The sequence below is a fragment of the Bufo bufo genome, chromosome 5, assembly GCF_905171765.1.
Source record: "Bufo bufo chromosome 5, aBufBuf1.1, whole genome shotgun sequence".
NCBI classification, from domain to species: Eukaryota; Metazoa; Chordata; class Amphibia; order Anura; family Bufonidae; genus Bufo; species Bufo bufo.
The window spans coordinates 427,600,247-427,620,449 of record NC_053393.1 but is presented as its reverse complement, the minus strand read 5'-3'; positions in this window follow the sequence as shown (position 1 = coordinate 427,620,449).

The following is a 20,203-nucleotide window of genomic DNA, read 5'->3' as shown; positions in this document are numbered from 1 at the left end:
ACCTGCCCTGATAAACCTGGCCTCTGCATGAAAGAATGCATCCGAACCTACCACTCATCCATGGATTTTTAATTTCATCCGTTATGCTCTCTGTAATATTTCCATATCTCTGATTTAGTCCTCCTCACTTACATACCCACTTTCCAACAACCACTACATAATCTTTTCTGTGAGACACCTGTTTGGTAAAAAGTACCCTTTCCACCACTTAAAATGTCCGTACGGGGTGCTCTTTCCAAAATGGGGTCACTTCTTGGGGTTTTTCATTTCTGGGGACCTCTGGAAATTTTTTAAATCGACATGGCAGCTAAAATCCATGTCTGCCAATTCAGGCCTGCAAATTGTACTTTGCCTGTAGCGGCCTGCTGTGCGCCAATAGCAGGCTACGAGCGCATATGGGGTGTTTGCAAAATGGGAAGAAAATGGGGTGCATTTTCTCCTTTAACCCCTTGTGAAAGTTGAAAATTGGGGTCTACTAGTAATTTTTACAAATGTGTGCTATGAAATGCTTGTCTCAAGTAATTCTGCCTTCTGTGAGATACCTGTTTGTTAAAAAGTACCCTTTCCACCACTTAAAATGTTCGTACAGGGGTGCTCTTTTCCGAAATGGGGTCACTTTTCGGGATTTTTCATTTCTGGGGACCATTTCTGCCAATTCAGGTCAGCAAAATCTATATTTAGCTATTTGACTCTAGAACCCTGCCATGCGTCCATACATCATTTTATGAGCACATATTGGGTGTTGGCGTATTCGGGGGGAAATGGGGAACAAAATGTGGGGTGCATTTTGTCCTGCTACCCCTTGTGAAAGTGAAAAATGTGAGTGTAAAGCTACTTTTTTAGGAAAAAATTATCATTTCCTTATTCTGTGAAAAGCCTGATGGGTCTAAGTGCTCACTACACACCTTGAAATATTCCTTGAGAGGTGTAGTTTCCGGAATGGGTCACTTTTTGGGGATTTCCACTCTAGGGGTACCTCAGGGTGTCTTTATATGCGACATAGTTCCCAAAAGCAAATCCTGCAAAATCTGTCCTCCAAAAGCCCTATGGCGCTACTTCCCTTTTGGACCCTGCAATGCACCCATACATCATTTTTTGAGCACATATTGGGTGTTGGCATATTCGGGGGGAAATGGGGAGCAAAATGTGGGGTGCATTTTGTCCTGTTACCCCTTGTGAAATTGAAAAATTTGAAAAAATAGTCATTTTTCATTTTCACAGCCAAGCGTTTCCTAATTCTGTGAAACACTCGATGGATCAAAGTGCTCACTACACACCTTGGAATATTCCTTGAGGGGTGTTGTTTCCAGAATGGGGTCACTTTTTGGGGGTTTCCACTCTAGGGTTACCTCAGGGTGTGTTCAATTGCAAGATGGCGCCTGTGAATTATTCCTGTGAAATCTGCTTTCCAGAAGCCATTTGGTGCTTCTTTCCTTCTGACCCCTGTGGTACGCCCATATAGCAGTATACAAGCACATATGGGGTATTGCTGTAATCAGGAGAAAATGGGCAATAAATTAGGGGGTACATTTAATCCAGTTCCCCCTTTTGAAAGGGAAAAATTTGGGGCTAAAGTCCATTTTTCTTGAAAAAATAGTAATTTTTAATTTTCACAGCCAATTCCATGTTTTACCTTTGAGGACAAAGTTCTCACTACACATCTTGAAATATTCCTTGAAGGGCGTAGTTTCCAGAATGGGATCACTTTTTGGGGATTTCCACTGTAGGGGTACCTCAGGGTGTCTTTATATGCGACATTGCTCCCAAAAGTCAATCCTGCAAAATCTGTCCTCCAAAAGCCCTATGGCGCTACTTCCCTTTTGGACCCTGCCATGCACCCATACATCATTTTATGAGCACATATTGGGTGTTGGCGTATTCGGGGGAAATGGGGAACAAAATGTGGGGTGCATTTTATCCTGTTACCCCTTGTGAAAGTGAAAAATGTGGGTGTAAAGCAACTTTTTATGGAAATTTTTTTTTCATTTTCATAGCCAAGCGTTTCCTAATGCTGTGAAACGCCCGATGGGTCAAAGTGCTCACTACACACCTTGAAATATTCCTTGAAGGGTGTAGTTTCCAGAATGGGGTGACTTTTGGGGGGTTTCCAGTGTAGAGCCACCTCAGAGTGTCTTTACATGCGACATAGCTCCCAATTACCATTCCAGCTAAATCCGCTCTCCAAAAGCCATATGATGCTCCTTCCACTATGAAGCCTGCTGTGCGCCCATACATCAGTTTTTGAGCACACATGGGGTGTTTCTGTAAACCGCAGATTCAGGGTAATAGATTTTGAGTTTTGTTTGGCTGTTAACCCTTGCTTTGCTACTGGAACAAATGGATTAAAATGAAAAATCTGCCAACAAAGTGAAATTCTGAAATTTCATATCCATTTGCCATTCACTCTTGTGGAACACCTAAAGGGTTAGCAAAGTTTGTAAAATCAGTTTTGAATACCTTAAGGGGTGTAGTTTCTAAAATGGGGTGATTTATGTGTGATTTCTAATATGTAAGCCCCAGAAAGTGACTTCATAACTGAACTGATCCTGAAAAATTTGGGTTTTGGAAATATTGTTAAAAATGTTACGATTTGCTTCTAAACTTCTAAGCCTTCTAACGTCCCTAAAATATAAAATGTCATTTTCAAAATGATCCGAACATGAAGTAGACATATGGGGAATGTAAAGTAATTACTATTTTTGGAGATATTACTATCTATTATAAAAGTAGAGAAAAAGAAATTTGGAAATTTGCTAATTTCTTCAAATTTTTGGTAAATTTGGTATTTCTTTATAAATAAAAAAAAAATTTTTGGACTCCATTTCACCAGTGTCATGAAGTACGATATGTGACGAAAAAACTATCTCAGAATGGCTTGTATAAGTAAAAGCGTTTTAAAGTTATTACCACATAAAGTCACACATGTCAGATTTTCAAAAAATGGCCTGGGCAGGAAGGTGACAACAGGCCCGGGGTTGAAGGGGTTAATACTCTGTTTATTTACCCAATGATTATGCATGATAAGCTAGTAGTAGCAACAGATTATCTAGATGATCAAATATGGGATGTGTTAGGCCTTGTAAATCAAACTAACGATGTACAATCTCAGTTAATCATAGTCACTAACCAGCATACTTTAGTTCTGGGTTATCTCACTGCCAGGGAAGGAGGAATGTGTCAAGTGATAGGACCAACCTGCTGTCATTACATAGATCCACAAGGTAACCTCCAGATAAGGGCAGGTATTGAAAAGATGAAGGAAATGAGAGATAAGTGGTTGGATGAACATAGTGCAGATAAAGATTCTTGGTGGTCAGACACTTTCTCTTTCTTGAACCCAGCAAATTGGTTCAAAAATATTGGTGGATGGCTTGTAGGCATAGTGCTGGGGATAATACAGATTTTGTTGATTATTGCACTTATTTACATTGTGATTAAGCTAGCATTAATGTGCTTGAGTAAAGTGTGTAAGAAAACCAATAGTAGGAGAGATTATTAAAATGTATTGTGATTATCCCTCATGCAGGCAGTGGCGTACTGCCAATATAGGCAGACCACGCAGTTGCTATGGGGCCCGTGGCACAGGGGGGCCCGGAGCGCAAGGAAGGCCCCACCCCCTATGTTTACTCTGCTCAAGACTCAGTTTATTGGCTGGGGTATGAGGCGGCCCGTGGCCTGCCCTCTTCTGTTCTCCCAGCGGCCCCTCCACGGGGATGATGCGATTGCGATCCCTCCCCCTGTCTGACCTCCATATGATCCGGGCTGCGGGCTCCCAGGCACTGCGTCTACTCTCTGCTGCGTTTCACACTGGCCAATCAGCATTTAGCAGCGCAAAGATCCTGCTGCTGATTGGCCAGTATATTGCTGGCAGGCAGCAGGAGCAGCGCAGGCTCAAGCACTGAAGCACACACAGAGGCGCGCACGCAGCGTGGCAGTAGTTATCCTCTTTCTGCCCTCAGTGTGTGCTCCCCGCCATCTGCCTCGGGCCCTTGGCCCTCAAGTCATCACTCAGCCAGTGTCAGTGAGTGAGCGCAGCCCCCCCGCCCACGTCCCAGACTGAAGGACCGGGACAGAATAAACACTTACTCAGGTAGTGTGCCACAGTAGAGCTTCACTTTTAATAAAAAGTTCAGGTTGGATGGATATGGATATTTTTGATGGGGGGACGGCAGCAGCTGAGCAGACAGTGGGGTTTTTGGGGGTGGGGGCTGTAGGCTCACAGAGGACTCAGAATGACAGTGTGCTTTCCTCCTACTCCTCCCCCCAAGGGACATGGGGGAAAAGCACACTACTCCTGAGAGCTCTAGTCCTCTATTTGCCTACAGGCACCCCCCCCAGCACATCAGTCACCTTGCGGGGTGGGGGGAGCTATGTGCACCCTCAGCATCAGCAGCAAGGAGTTAAAGGGGTTATCCAACCAACCCCTATAATTCCCCCCACTGTATGCGGTGCCTGGGCATTTTGGGTGGCAAAATAGGGGTTAGATAGCCCTTTTAACCCTTAGGGTATAGGCGTTTTTTTTTTTCTTTCATTTTTTCATTTTCTTTTTTTTCTCTATCTTCTTTCAGCTATAACTTTTTTTTTTCCCATTGACATAGATGTAGGAGGGCTTATTTTTGGCGGGAGAAGTTGTACTTTAATATTGCATACAATGTAGTGGGAAGCGGGCAAAACTATTTCAAATGGGGTGGAGTTTGAAAAAAAACAAACGCAATTTCTCCACCGTTTTATGGGTTTTGTTTCTATGGCATTTCCTTTGTGGCAAAACTGACCTGTGCTCTTCATTTTCTGGGTCAGTACGATTGCAATGATACCACATATGTATAGTTTTTTTTATGTCTAAATAGTTTTTTAGTTACTGAAACAAAATTGGTTAATAAAAAAATTAAAAAAAAGATTTATTCCTAACAGTTTCTGTAGGTCATGTATACATTTCTTTAATGGCAAATGGGGGTGTGGCAGGGGAGGAGCCAGGGCAGAAGGTGGGGTGGGCCAGGGGTGGGTAGTGGGCGGGGTTATGGGGCCCAATTCAGATTCTTGCTATGGGTCCCAGTAATTTCTATGTACGCCCCTGCATGCAGGTACGGATATGCAGAATCTGGGAAACCAGCAGCAAAGGGAAATGTCCAGCTGAAATATGTGTACCTTTTGCCTGCAATGAGTAAATATCTCAAAATGGGGGAATTGTGAGGGATTGCACCTTCATTTTGTATCCTGGGTTCCATTTTACTTGCTGGTTTATTTTAGGTCAGAATTGAGAATTGCTGAGCCATGTGTATTTGAGACAAACAAAGTTAATTGCTTATTAGTTATCAGAAGTATGTGTGCCTGATGTTCTGGGAGTGCAACTGGTACTACAGTCGTGGCCAAAAGTTTTGAGAATTACATAAATACTGGAAATTGGAAAAGTTGCTTATAAATTATTAAAAGTTTTTATAATAGCAATTTGCATATACTCCAGAATGTTATAAAGAGTGATCAGATGAATTGCATAGTCCTTCTTTGCCATGAAAATTAACTTAATCCCAAAAAAAACTTTACACTGCATTTCATTTCTGTCATTAAAGGACCTGCTGAGATCATTTTAGTAATCGTCTTGTTAACTCAGGTGAGAATATTGACGAGCACAGGGCTGGAGATCATTATGTCAGGCTGATTGGGTTAAAATGGCAAACTTGACATGTTAAAAGGAGGGTGATGCTTAAAATCATTGTTCTTCCATTGTTAACCATGGTGACCTGCAAAGAAACGCGTGCAGCCATCATTGTGTTGCATAAAAATGGCTTCACAGGCAAGGATATTGTGGCTACTAAGAGTGCACCTCAATCAACAATTTATAGGAACATCAAGAACTTCAAGGAAAGAGGTTCAATTCTTGTTAAGAAGGCTTCAGGGCGTCCAAGAAAGTCCAGCAAGTGCCAGGATCGTCTCCTAAAGAGGATTCAGCTGCGGAATCGGAGTGCCACCAGTGCAGAGCTTGCTCAGGAATGGCTGCAGGCAGGTGTGAGCGCATCTGCACGCACAGTGAGGCGAAGACTTTTGGAAGATGGCCTGGTGTCAAGAAGGGCAGCAAAGAAGTCACTTCTCTCCAAAAAAAACATCAGGGACAGATTGATCTTCTGCATAAAGTATGGTGAATGGACTGCTGAGGACTGGGGCAAAGTCATATTCTCTGATAAAGCCTCTTTCCGATTGTTTGGGGCATCAGGAAAAAGGCTTGTCCGGAGAAGAAAAGGTGAGCACTACCATCAGTCCTGTGTCATGCCAACAGTAAAGCATCCTGAGACCATTTATGTGTGGGGTTGCTTCTCATCCAAGGGAGTGGGCTCACTCACAATTTTGCCCAAAAACACAGCCATGAATAAAGAATGGTACCAAAACACCCTCCAACAGCAACTTCTTCCAACAATCCAACAACAGTTTGGTGAAGAACAATGCATTTTCCAGCACGATGGAGTACCGTGCCATAAGGCAAAAGTGATAACTAAGTGGCTCGGGGACCAAAACGTTGACATTTTGGGTCTATGGCCTGGAAACTCCCCGGATCTTAATCCCATTGAGAACTTGTGGTCAATCCTCAAGAGGCGGGTGGACAAACCAAAAACCCACTAATTCTGACAAACTCCAAGAAGTGATTATGAAAGAATGGGTTACTATCAGTCAGGAATTGGCCCAGAAGTTGATTGAGAGCATGCCCAGTCGAATTGCAGAGGTCCTGAAAAAGAAGGACCAACACTGCAAATACTGACTCTTTGCATAAATGTCATGTAATTGTTGATAAAAGCCTTTGAAACGTATGAAGTGCGTGTAATTATATTTCACTACATCACAGGAACAACTGAAACAAAGATCTAAAAGCAGTTTAGCAGCAAACTTTGTAAAGACTAATATTTGTGTCATTCTCAAAACTTTTGGCAACAACTGTAGGTACTTTTCAAGGATGAATAACTGAAGGATAAAATAAGTTTTTTTGTAATCAAATGTGCTTGACTTGCAAGCATCAAAAAGAAGTTATTATTATTAATCATGTCATGCTTATGTAAAATTACGATATCTGTGTTTGGCTTGAGTTCTAGAAAAAGGGTATAAATATTTTGTATCCACCCAATAAAGATGAGAGAGATCATTCTGATACAACCTTAAGCCTGTGTCATTTATCTCTCCCGAGTATACTCGTACTTTTATCTGATTTGGACCCCAGCAGATCATAGAAGTAGAGGTTTTGCCCTAACAATTCCAATACCACAAACCATAACTTATGGTCCGTGGTAGCGAAATCCATAACGATATTCTTATATAACCCGAACCTTGTACACCGAACTTGAAACACAAAGTTCGCTCAACCCTTCCCATGGGCTCTTGTGCAAGAGTTCAGCTTGGGCCCCCTTCCCTCAGTGCTTTGTGGCCAGGGGTAGGGAAGCACATAGCCTTCATGCTGCCTGAGGCAAAAATTAAAAACCAGCCGGGCGCAATGAAACTGAACGGCACATGCGCAGTCTGTAAAATGAAGGCGGTGAGGGAGCCGGGATTGCGCTGTAACAGGCAGCGCATGCGCGAGAAGAGCGCGGTCCCGGCTTCATGGCAAGATGTCCATCACAATGTAGAGAGTAGGGGTAAGGGGCGGGCTTATCGTGCCTTGAAGCAAGGAGACCGCTGCCCCCTTGACTTCAAGCCTGACTTGGAGAAGGAGCCAACAGACATTAAAACTGTTATTTTAACAAATATGAGGAGACAAAATGAGGAAAGAAAATCATGATTAGCAACACACTGGGGGATTCTTTAAGGTACTGTGGTTGGTTTAATATGTGTTTTCCAGGTGACAGGTTCCCTTTAAAGCCACTTCCTCCCAGTACTTTGGTGCATCCCCATGAGAAGGATTGCAACAGGCCAGGTGAGTATGGTGCATGAAATGGAGGAGAAATTCAGTTAATTTCTCTCCATTTTATGTTCAAACAGTAAATATAAAATAAGATGGGGGGAATGGGCATATAATAGTGATTCCCAACCAGTGTGCCTCCAACTGTTGCAAAACTACACCTCCCAGCAGGGCATGCTGGGAATTGTAGTTTTGCAACAGCTGGAGGCTCGCTTGTTGGGAAACACTGTTATATGCCCATTCTCTCCCTTCATATGCCCATTCCCCTCCTTATATGCCCATTTATTAATTTATTAACCCTTGTACAAAGGAAAAGTAAAGCAGTTGTCCATAGCAACCAAATTCCAGCTTTAATTTTTTTCATTGCTATCAGCAACTGCGCCACTGTTATAATTGGTATCGGTGAGTACTTAAATAAAAGTATCTGTACTCGTACTGGGTCTTAAAAAAATCGGAACATCCCTACCCAGCATATTAGAGCTACAGTTCCTATGTTGACCAGCAGGTGGAAGGCCAACATAGGTGATCAGCAATTAGAGAATTACAATACTCCTTTTACAAATCTGACATGCGTCACTTTATGTGGTAATAGCTTTGAACACTTTTATTTATCCAAGCCATTCTGAGATTGTTTTCTCGTGAAACATTCTACTTCATGACAGTCATAAATTTGAGTCAATATATTTCACCTTTATTTATGAAAAAATCCCAAATTTACCAAAAAGTTTGAAAAATTCGCAATTTTCAAAATTTCAACTTCTCTGCTTTTAAAACAGAAAATGATTCCTCATAAAACATTTATTACTTAACATTCCCCATATGTCTACTTTATGTTGGCATCATTTTGGAAATGACATTTAAATTTTTCAGAACATTAGAAGGCTCAGAAGTTTAGAAGCAATTCTTAAAATTTTTAAGAAAATTTCTAAAACCCACTTTTTAAGGACCAGTTCAGATCTGAAGTCACTTTGTGGGGCTTACATAGTGGATACCCCCATAAATGACCCCATTGTTTCAGCCTTAAGAACCTGCTAGACACCTAGCCTTTGTCTAGTTCCGACTACCTCCAGATGCTCAACTCCTGCTTGTTATATGTGTCTTGACTTGTGACTGTACTATTATTGGTCATTGTACACCGTGATTTCTATTTTCTCTTGTCTACCTTTATTTATCAATAAAAAGAGATTCAACAAAAAAAAAAAAATTACCCCATTGTAGAAACTACACCCCTTAAGTTACTCAAAACTGATTTTTGAAACTTAATTTTTTTTATTATGAAAACACTTTTTTTTAAACTTTTTTTTAAACTTTTTATTTTTTGTCCCACCATGGGACTTCAACTTCTGGGGTCTGATCCCCTCTGCAATGCATTACAATACAACCTATATTGTAATGCATTGGCTGTCAGCTTTTATGCCTAAGGGCTGGATCTCACAGGCTTCCGTAGGAGGCAAGCCCTGATGCCTATGGAAGGCATCAGGCTTGCCTTCTCTGCCATCGGGTTCCTGCTACTGCAGCACTGGGACCTGATGGAGATGCAGAGAGCACCTGTACCCTCTGCATGCCGCGGTCAGCTTTGACCGTGGCATACAAGGGTTAATACGCCAGTATCGGTGTCTTCACTAATGCCGGATTATGCAGCAGGGACCCGGCTGTCAGTGACTGCCGGGTCTGTGCCGCTGATCGGGCTGGCGCAGCTCCTGCACCCGCCCGATCAGCCCGTCGTACATGTACGCCGCTGGTCCTTAAAGGGGTTGGCTACTTTCTGGTGTGAGACAGTGACAGGTCTCACTCAGGTTAGAGGCATGGAAGGGGTGGATAATGTGGTCCACACCCCTGTTCCACCTCAGGTGAGACAAGCTGGAGGTAATCAGCCTGGCATAAGGCACCTCCCAGAGTGTCAGAAAGGGGGTAGTGTGTTACCTGTGGACAGAGGCCTGGAGGCTCTGTCTGTGTGGTCTCAGCTGGGCAAGGCTGAGGGACCACAAGGCTGGGAAATAGCCTGGACTTGGGGGACGCAGCGACGCCTGGGAGGGTCGCAGGGCCATAGTCAGGCAAACTACTGAGCCCCAATCCCCCACAAGAAATACTGAACTGGAGACAGTGGGCGTACTGTGCTCTGTACAGCCAGGAGGCTGTGGGACATTGGCTGACAAAGGCGCATGTGTTCACAGGGTGTGAACTGTGACTTTAGGCAGGGATGGACTGGGACAATAAAGTGGCCCTGGACTTCAGCCAGACCGGCCCACTTTATTTTTCCCAAACACACTCAAAAAAAAACATGTGAATGGCGCTGTTATGGAGGGGATCTGTGAATGGCACTGTTATGGAGGGGATCTGTGAATGGCACTTTTATGGAGGGGATCTGTGGATGGCACTGTTATGGAGGGGATCTGTGGATGGCACTGTTATGGAGGGGATCTGTGGATGGCACTGTTATGGAGGGGATCTGTGGATGGCACTGTTATGGAGAGGATCTGTGGATGGCACTGTTATGGAGGGGATCTGTGGATGGCACTGTTATGGGGGGATCTGTGGATGGCACTGTTATAGAGGGGGATCTGTGGATGACACATACCGTATATAGCATCTTATGCTATGTGTCATCCACAGATACCCCTCCATAACAGTGCCATTCACAGATACCCTCCATAACAGTGCCATCCACAGATCCCCCCCATAACAGTCATCCACAGATCCCCCCATAATAGTGTCATCCACAGATCCCCCCATAACAGTGTCATCCACAGATCCCCTCCATAACAGTGTCATCCACAGATCCCCCATAACAGTGTCATCCACAGATCCCCCCATAACAGTGTCATCCACAGATCCCCCCCATAACAGTGTCATCCACAGATCCCCCCCCCATAATAGTGTCATCCACAGATCCCCCCCATAATAGTGTCATCCACAGAACACTGTTATGGAGGGGGATCTGTGGATGACATTGTCATGGGGTGGATCTGTGGATGACACATATAGCATAAGATGTTATATACGGTATGTATCATCCACAGATTCCCCATAACGGTGCCATCCACAGATCCCCCTCCATAACGGTGCCATCCACAGATCCCCTTCCATAACGGTGCCATCCACAGATCCCCCTCCATAACAGTGTCATCCACAGATCCCCCTCCATAAGTGTCATCCACAGATCCCCCTCCATAACAGTGTCATCCACAGATCCCCCTCCATAATGGTGCCATCCACAGATCCCCCCCATAAGTGTCATCCACAGACCCCCCCCCCATAAGTGTCATCCACATGACAGACCCCCCCCATAACAGTGCCATCCACGGATCCCCCTCCCTATAACAGTGCCGTCATCCATAGATCCCCCTCCCCGCCACTCACAGTAGTATACATTAATAAATCGGTATCCTGCAGGCTGCAGACAGTAACTTTAATTTTAACACAGCGCTCATCTCTTTACTACCTTACATTCAGCTCCCTCCAGCCTCCAGTAACAAGTGCGGGCGGCAGCGCTCACTCACTGACGTCACGCGCCTGCGCCGCCTAGTGGGAGGAGCAGGCGTGTGACGTCAGTGAGTGAGCGCCGCCCCCACACTGCCTGCTGTTACTGGAGCTGAGTCAGTGTAAGATAGTAAAGAGATGAGCGCTGATTTTAAAGTTAACACACTGACAGCAAAAAAATTAAAATGGCTCGGGACCGGCCGGGCCCCCCCGGGGTCCGGGCCCCTTACTGGGGTATCGGCTTTACCCCCCTGATGGTGGCCCTGGCCGGCCCATAATTCGATCGGCCCACCGGGATTCTCCCGGTACTCCCGATGGCCAGTCCATCGCTGACTTTAGGTGAGTCAGGATATTATATGTTTAGTTAGAGCCCAGCCGGGCAGGTGTTTATTTTGTACCTTTTATGTTTGGATTGCTGAGGAGCCAAATAAAGTGATGTTTGGACCAGAAACTTGGTGTCTGGCGACGATATTTGTGTGAATCACCCCCGGAGAAGAGCTAACCCCCCACAATTGGTGTCGGATGCGGGCAGGTGTCCCTGCTGATAAGTAAAAATGCTGGAAGCCTGCTAGTTTGCAGAGCAGAGACTGCTGGTGTTAAACTGGACTTTTTTTTTTTTTTTTCTGTGGTGCAAACAGTGCAGGATTTAAAGGGCCAGAAGCCCAGTACAAGAGACTGAGCAGTGGAAATGGCTGCAAAATGGTATAGCCCGTGGGAGAAATCCTGCGAGTTAGTGATCGGCGGAATCCCGCTGGGGGTCATTCTAGACTCCCGCCAGCAAGTGTCTCGGGTCCTGCCTGGAATTCTGGACTTTGTAACAAGGGGGCCAGAGACCAAAACTACGGTGTCACTGACCTTTGTGACGGACTATGGCTCTGTGCAATGGGAGCTGTTAAAATGTGAGACACTGGAAGTGGAATTTGTACTGGGCAAGGACTTTCCATTGTTTGGGCAGTTGTGGAGCGGAGTTCCTGATAAAAGGCAAAGATATGCCGTTGCCAAGGGCAACCGTCGGGAAGACAAAGAGGTGGAGAGCGGCGCGGTTCTCAGGAGTGCATATCTTCCCTGCGACTGTGTCCGGAGTCCTAGAGAGGAAGTGCGGAGGTGCAGTAAAGCTGTTGCTAGGAGCAACCACAACCTTGATGAGTCTGCAGGAGAGAATGTCACTGCTTTACCAGAATGGTGGATTACAAAGGGTAAGACTGTTCCTGTTATTAACCATGTGGCAGACCCAGTGACAGTGAGCTGGCGGCAGGGGATACCTGCTGGGCCGGTAGGTAATAAGTCTGTGTCTGGACAGGCGGATAAGCCTGCTGTGATTGCTCCCTCGCAGAAATCTACAGGGGAGAAGGTTTCTGTGTTACCTCAGTTGCCCATGACCAAAGCTAGTTTTGGGATGTCAAGGATCCGGGATCCCATGCTAGCCCGGGTAAGAGGTAGCACAATATTGAAACCTGAGACTGGTAAAATATTAAAGGTGCTGGACAGTCGTGCGATAAAGGACTATCCGCTGATTTTCACTGAGCGTGAGACTCCAATGAGAACAGAGACTGATGACTTTGATGTTACAGATACGCTCATGCATGAGGGAGTGTTGGGCCGTGATATCGGGTTGTTGCTGTGGAGTAATGGAGACACTTCTGCAGATAGTGACGAAACTCCTGCAGAACCTGTACCTGTCCCTTTAAGTGAGGATCTAAGGGAGTTGCATTTTGACCTGCATGGGGAAAGAATATTGACCATTGGAAACAATTGTGCTGGTCAAGTGCAAAGTGATGGTGACAAAAGTGCGGAAATGCATAAGGAAAATATGATGTCATATGAAATATGTGGTGACAGTGATATAACTTTTCCGTTGCAGGTTGTGGTCAGGGGAGAAGCGCCCCCTGGTGGTAAAAATGTAAATGATCATGAAGCTTTATTTTCTGCATCTGCTATGTTTCATGAAGCGCGCGATATGATGTAATCGAAAGGTTTGAAGACATGCATATAAGTAGTGTGGAGCAAAGCCCAGCTCCAGCTCAGTGTTTGAAGGTGCAGGAAAATATGATAGGGCTAGAGGGTGTACCGCACGTACCAGAGGTGGAAATGCAGTCCCCACAATGTTGGTTGGTTACTAAGGAAGTGTCCCAGGTGGGGATTAGCTCATCAGTGCCCCTAGAGGTCAGAATTAATAATGACACAAGCGGTATAGGTGACGTATGTGCTGTGACCGATAGCAACCCAGAGAGTGAAGCTACCATGTCAAGGTCCTGTGAAACAAAGGTGGTTACTAGTAGCGACCAGAAAGTTATATATGACGAGATGAGAATTAAGTCGGGTGACGTCATCCTAGGGTCTGAAGCCCATATCCAGACAGTTGTAGATGACCTGACACGACAGTACAACTGCAAACAGAAGGATGATCTCTCTCTCTCTCCTCACGCTCCCTAGAAACGTTAGAGACGGGACTAGCTGTCTTCACAGAGCAACTGAAGAAAATTTCAGAAAGGGCAAAGAAAGAGAATGGTGATACTCCTACATCTGCTGCAGCAGAGCCGAGCAAGGAGCAGCTGGAACCGGAGGCCCAAAAGCGGGGCACTTCCCACAAGCTTGTGCAAAAAGCTGAAAAGAAACTGCTGAAAAACATGGAGTTGGTGGTTCAGCGCCTGGAGAAACAGGGTGTGACATACAAAAAGGGGGAGAAAACCAAGAACAAACTTCAGCGAGGATTGGATGATCTGATGGTGGACCTGGACCACCAGAAGCAAGTTATGTCTAATCCAGCGAAGAAACAGGAGAAGTGTGACTGGCTCCTAGCTGAAGAGAAATACATCTCGGCTCGATATGGTGAAAAACGTGACCAAACAGAGCCTGATGCTTGGGAAAAGGAGACCAAGGCCCTCTCCTTGGCTAAAGCCCTGGAAAAAGCGCTTGAGGAGCATGCTGAATTGGAGAGGCTGAACAAGCAACTCAGAGCAGAGAATGAAAATCTCATGAGCTTAAAAGATGAGTTGGAGAAATCTAAGTGTGCTCTCAAACAGCAGGTGGAAGGTGAGAAACCTGAAGAGGAGAGTTCTCTGGAAGATGTCAAGAAGCCAGAGCCTGTTAAAAATGGGACTGGAGAGGGTGGCACTGTGGTGCTGGCTGTGGCAGAGAAGATGGAAGATGCTTCTGCTAAACCAGATGATGGGGCTGATGTGGATGCCAAAGACCACAGACCCGTGGTAACATGTAGCCTAGGCCTGGAAGACGTCCCCTCTGCATACAAAGCCTTCCAAATAGCCAGCAGCCTGCTGGGGAAGAAGTACGAGGAGGTGAACGATCAGTTTACGGATCCGGGCTATTACAATGGGCTGTATTTCCTGAATCCTCCACAAAATGAGAACAGGGTCCTGGGTGAGCCTCTGGAGAAAATGACAGAAGACGAGGAGTCTGCTGAAGACCCTGGTGCCTCCTGCCTCGATGAGGGGGAGGGGTTAACAGGGCAAGTGTATGGTGCCATGTCCGAGAAGGATGAGAAGGCGGTCAAAGAGACTGGAGACTTCAAGAAGACAAAGACTGAAAAAGTTAAGGCCGATATGTTGGTTGACATGAAGTCCCCAGGTTCTACAGAGACCAAAGTTAAGCCAAAGGGAGCCGCGGCCGAAGTGTTAAAAGCCGCTAAAGAAGCAGAGGTCTCTAAAACTGTCATAGTAGCTAGGGTAACTACTGTTGGAAAGAAGGAAGAAGTGACCCAGATGCACGTAAAAGAAGCGAGTAGGGGCAAGCATGCTCTGCAGAAGGAGCCCTGCAAAGCAAAGGAGAAAGGGTCGGGATATGACCATGACTCGGAACAGTTCAGGCAAGAGCTGCAGCAGTCCAAGAAAGGACATGAGGTGCATGTACAGGAGCCAGAGGATATAAAAAGAGAGAGAGATCAAAATATACGACAGCGCATCATTATCACTCGGGAAAGAGTAGGAAAAGAATATCTGGCCATGAGATGGGCACATGAGGCCTTTAGGCAGTTTCGGTTAGGCAAGATGTTGGTTTTGGTGATAAACCAAGCTCTGCTGGCATGGGTCTGGCAGAACAAAGGGAAGGTACGTGTCACCGAGGTTCCTGGCCTCGGTGAAATAAGAACCGGTAATTTTCTGTGTCAGCGGCAGCTAGTGCTCGTTGACACTGGGTTACTTAGTGTGGCTGTAAAGCCAATCTGGGCCGGTTCTTATTGGGAGCAGCCAAAGAGCAGGGTGGGTGGCTGTTCCCCACGTCCAGGCCAGGTCGAAACCCTCTCACCAGCCTCCCGTGGTTATGCAGGTGTTCACCCTCACGGGCTTGAACAAAGGGGGGGGATATGTGAGACAGTGACAGGTCTCACTCAGGTTAGATGCATGAAAGGGGTGGATAATGTGGTCCACACCCCTGTTCCACCTCAGGTGAGACAAGCTGGAGGTAATCAGCCTGGCATAAGGCACCTCCCAGAGTGTCAGAAAGGGGGTAGTGTGTTACCTGTGGACAGAGGCCTGGAGGCTCTGTCTGTGTGGTCTCAGCTGGGCAAGGCTGAGGGACCACAAGGCTGGGAGATAGCCTGGAGTTGGGGGACGCAGCGACGCCTGGGAGGGTCGCAGGGCCATAGTCAGGCAAACTACTGAGCCCCAATCCCCCACAAGAAATACTGAACTGGAGACAGTGGGCGTACGGTGCTCTGTACAGCCAGGAGGCTGTGGGACATTGGCTGACAAAGCCGCATGTGTTCACATGGTGTGAACTGTGACTTTAGGTGAGTCAGGATATTATATGTTTAGTTAGAGCCCAGCCGGGCAGGTGTTTATTTTGTACCATTTATGTTTGGATTGCTGAGGAGCCAAATAAAGTGATGTTTGGACCAGAAACTTGGTGTCTGGCGACGATATTTGTGTGAATCCCCCCCGGAGAAGAGCTAACCCCCCACACTGGCTACTTGTGCCCAATGTGTTTGTAACATGATTATATGTCATTCACTAATATAGTCTTTGTTGAAATTCTGCACCACTTTCTATACTTCATAAGGTATTCTCCCTTGTTTGCCAATTCTTTTGTGCTGTCCACACAGAGGTTATGTCCATAAGATGGCCGCTGATGGAGGGTCATGTGACCAGGCAAATCACCCCCATGTGATGTCCTCTGCATTCAAATACACTACACCTACACCATGCTCTCAACAGAACTAGAGCAGATGGCAGGTGCAGTGTATTTGAATAGTAGAAACATCACATGGAGGTGATTTGCCTGGTCACATGACCCTCCATCAGTGGCCATTTTATGGACATGACCTGTGTGTGGACAGCACAAAAGACTTGGCAAACAAGGGAGCATACCTTATGAAATATAGAAAATGGTACAGAATTTCAACAACTACTATATTAGTAAGTGCCATATAATCATCCCACAAACACATTGGTTAACAGTAACTATGATGTGGCCAACCCCTTTAAGTCACGTCCAGCTGTGACGTACATGTACGGAAAGGGTCCTTAAGATGTTAAAATATAAAACAATTTTTCAAAATATTTTTGGAAATAAGTGAATGGCGTAACAGAAATAGTATCAAAATGGCCGATTCGCCATTTTTTCCTCGCTTCTTGAAAAAAATGTGATCAAAAAGTCACACACACTCCAAAATAGTATCAATAAAAACTACAGATCATCCCACAGAAAATGAGCTCCCACACAGCTCAGTAGATATAACTATAAAAAAGTTATGGGGGTCACAATATGGTCATGTAAAAAAAAAAAAAAGTTTTCAAAGTTTTCATTTATTGCAGTTCCTCTCATATTGATCAGGATTACTATTGCGACAACTGGATCATCAGTAGGGTAAAACTAACCTGTCTTACTATGTTACTATGTTTTATATTTGAAAATATAGGAAATCCAGCTCAAGAAATGGTGGAAAATTCGTAGCTTCATTGCGGCATAAAATCTTCGACAGAAACAGGAATGTTGGGTTACGCGTTTCAGACCACTAACAAATATCGGTCCTTCCTCATGACTTATCGAACTGGTAATGGGATCGCATCATATGAGCAGCTCACACAGCTGGCCATGCAATCAATCGATCACATGATCGTGAAGAGCTTCACACACGGTGCACATATGTCCAATCACTTTAAACATACATAGAGAAAATTAAAATCACATGTGCTGACCAAAACATCTACATAAATACGTAGTTGGTGCATATATAAAAGACAATGGCAAAGCAGAAAAATATAATGATAATGAAACATCAAAACACAAAAGGGAGAAAAGAAAAACTCCCCTAATGGTGTAGAATTAAATCATGTCTTTTGTTAAGACCTTGAGGCTGTCTTGAACCCCGTTGGAAAATCCAATATGCCTCTCGATTTAAAAGTTTCCTCCTATGGTCGCCCCCTCTGGTGGGAAGGAAAACTCGATTCTTTGAACCACCAGATTGGAGGTGTCACCTGCATGCAAAATCTCAAAGTGTGTGCTGACAGCAGACACGTTGCGGTTTTCATAGTGTGGGGTGTCTGAAATATGTTTGCGTATGCGAGTTTTTATTTCATTCCTGGTACACCCAACATATTGCAACTAACATAGTTCGCATGTTATCAACTTTTTTGTGGCTCTAGTATGATTGCAACAAATGCATTTGGCATGACCACATTTATAGCTGCCCTTGTTATTAAGCCAGGTTGGTCTCTCCCAGAGAACAGGCTGGGACTTAAGGAATTGCCCAAGGTTGGAGCCCTTCTTGCTGTACACTTCACTCCCCCTGCGACAGTGTCCATCCACTGACTATCGCATGACAATAAAGGAAGATATTTCTTAATGATTTTACATATGCGATCATATTCCAGGCTATATTGTGTCACAAAGGGAGTGAAATCGTGTTTGCATTTTGGTATGGTATTTATCTCTGTGTAATGACCGGCTTCACGCACAGGGAGGGAAAAGGGAAAGCCCTGCCCAAGGGAGAGGGAAAGGTGGTGACCCCTGACTCACCTTGCGGCTGGCACCTGACTGCCCTGACGTCCCTAGACGGGTTCCTCACCCATGCGGCGATCACGTGCCTAAACCCTGGCTTTCCCTAAAATGAGCCCTAGATAGTGAACGGGCCGGTGGGATCGCTAGCCCGCACCACTGACACTAAGAGGGAAACACCAGGGAGAGGACAGACAATACAGACAAACACATACACCCAGGTGGGCGACCACAGCAGACCACAAAGATCCAACAGGGATCCGGAGGGTAGCGTTCTGGACCAACAACCAGAGAACGCAGCAACACAGCTCCAGAGGGTCAGAATAGATGTCCAGGCAGGAAGCTCTATATCTGGCAACCAGAGAAGTGTGAGAGGGGAATATAAGGAGGTTGGGAGTGCTGGACAAGGAACAGCTGAGGAGAAGGAGCTACGGATCCCTGAGTGAGCCAAAAAGGGTTGCAAAGCAAACCCAGAAAGCTACCATAAGGAAACAGCCCTATCTTACATAGAGCGAGCAGCCAACCGCTGCGACTTCCTGACCCCGGGTATAACTGAGTCAGGCGTGGTTCTTGACACCCTCGTGACAGTACCCCCCTCTCTACGAGGGGCCTCCGGACACTCAGGACCAGGTCTCTCAGGATGAGAGGCATGAAAAACCCGAACCAGCCTGTCGGCGTTTACCTCAGACGAAGGAACCCACATTCTTTCCTTGGGACCGTAACCTCTCCAATGCATCAGATATTGAAGAGAGCGGCGGACCCGACGAGAATTAACAATTTTGGATATCTGAAATTCTAGATTACCATCCACAACAACAGGAGGGGGTGGCAGCGGTGACGGTTCTAGAGGTGGAACATATTTTTTGAGTAACGACTTATGAAAGACATTATGGATTTTAAAAGTCTGAGGTAACTCCAGGCGAAAAGCCACGGGGTTGATGATGGCTACAATAAACCTAGGACCCAGTTTCCAAGAGGGAACCTTCAATTTAATTTTCCTAGTAGACAACCACACATAGTCATTCACTCCTAGGTCCGGACCTGGCGACCGTCTCTTATCAGCCATGCATTTGTATTTACCTCCCATATTTTTCAAGTTAGCTTGCACCTTCTGCCATACCGATGAAAGAGATGACTAAAACCGTTCCTCTTCGGGAACCCCAGAAGACCCCCCCTCTTTGAAAGTACAGAATTGGGGATGAAAACCATATGCACCAAGAAATGGTGACTTGCCAGTGGATTCCTGACGACTATTATTTATGGCAAACTCAGCTAACGGTCAATATGATGACCACAACTCTTGGTTTTCAGACACAAAACATCTTAGATATGTCTCCAGGTTTTGGTTGGTACGCTCAGTCTGTCCATTCGACTGAGGATGGAAAGCTGAGGAAAAGGACAAGTGTACCCCGAAACGGGAACAAAAAGCTTTCCAAAATTTAGATATAAACTGGGTACCCCGATCCGAAACAACATTGGAGGGGACCCTGTGAAGCTTCACGATTTCACTGACGAATACCTGAGCAAGAGTCTTAGCATTAGGTAGTGCGGGTAACGCAATGAAGTGTACCATTTTGCTAAACCTGTCCACTACTACCAAAATAACCTTTTTACCCGCAGACAAAGGTAAGTCAGTGATAAAATCCATTGACAGATGTGTCCATGGTCTATTGGGAATGACGAGTGGTAATAGAGACCCTGCAGGACGTGTATGTGAAACTTTTGCTCGCACACAGGTAGAACAAGAAGACACAAAATCCAATACATCCTGACGCAACCTTGGCCACTAAAAATGACGAGACAATAGCTCCAAGGTTGCTTTACTACCCGGGTGCCCTGCAAGTGCCGAATTATGATGTTCCTTTAATAATTCGAAACGCAGGTTCAACGGTACAA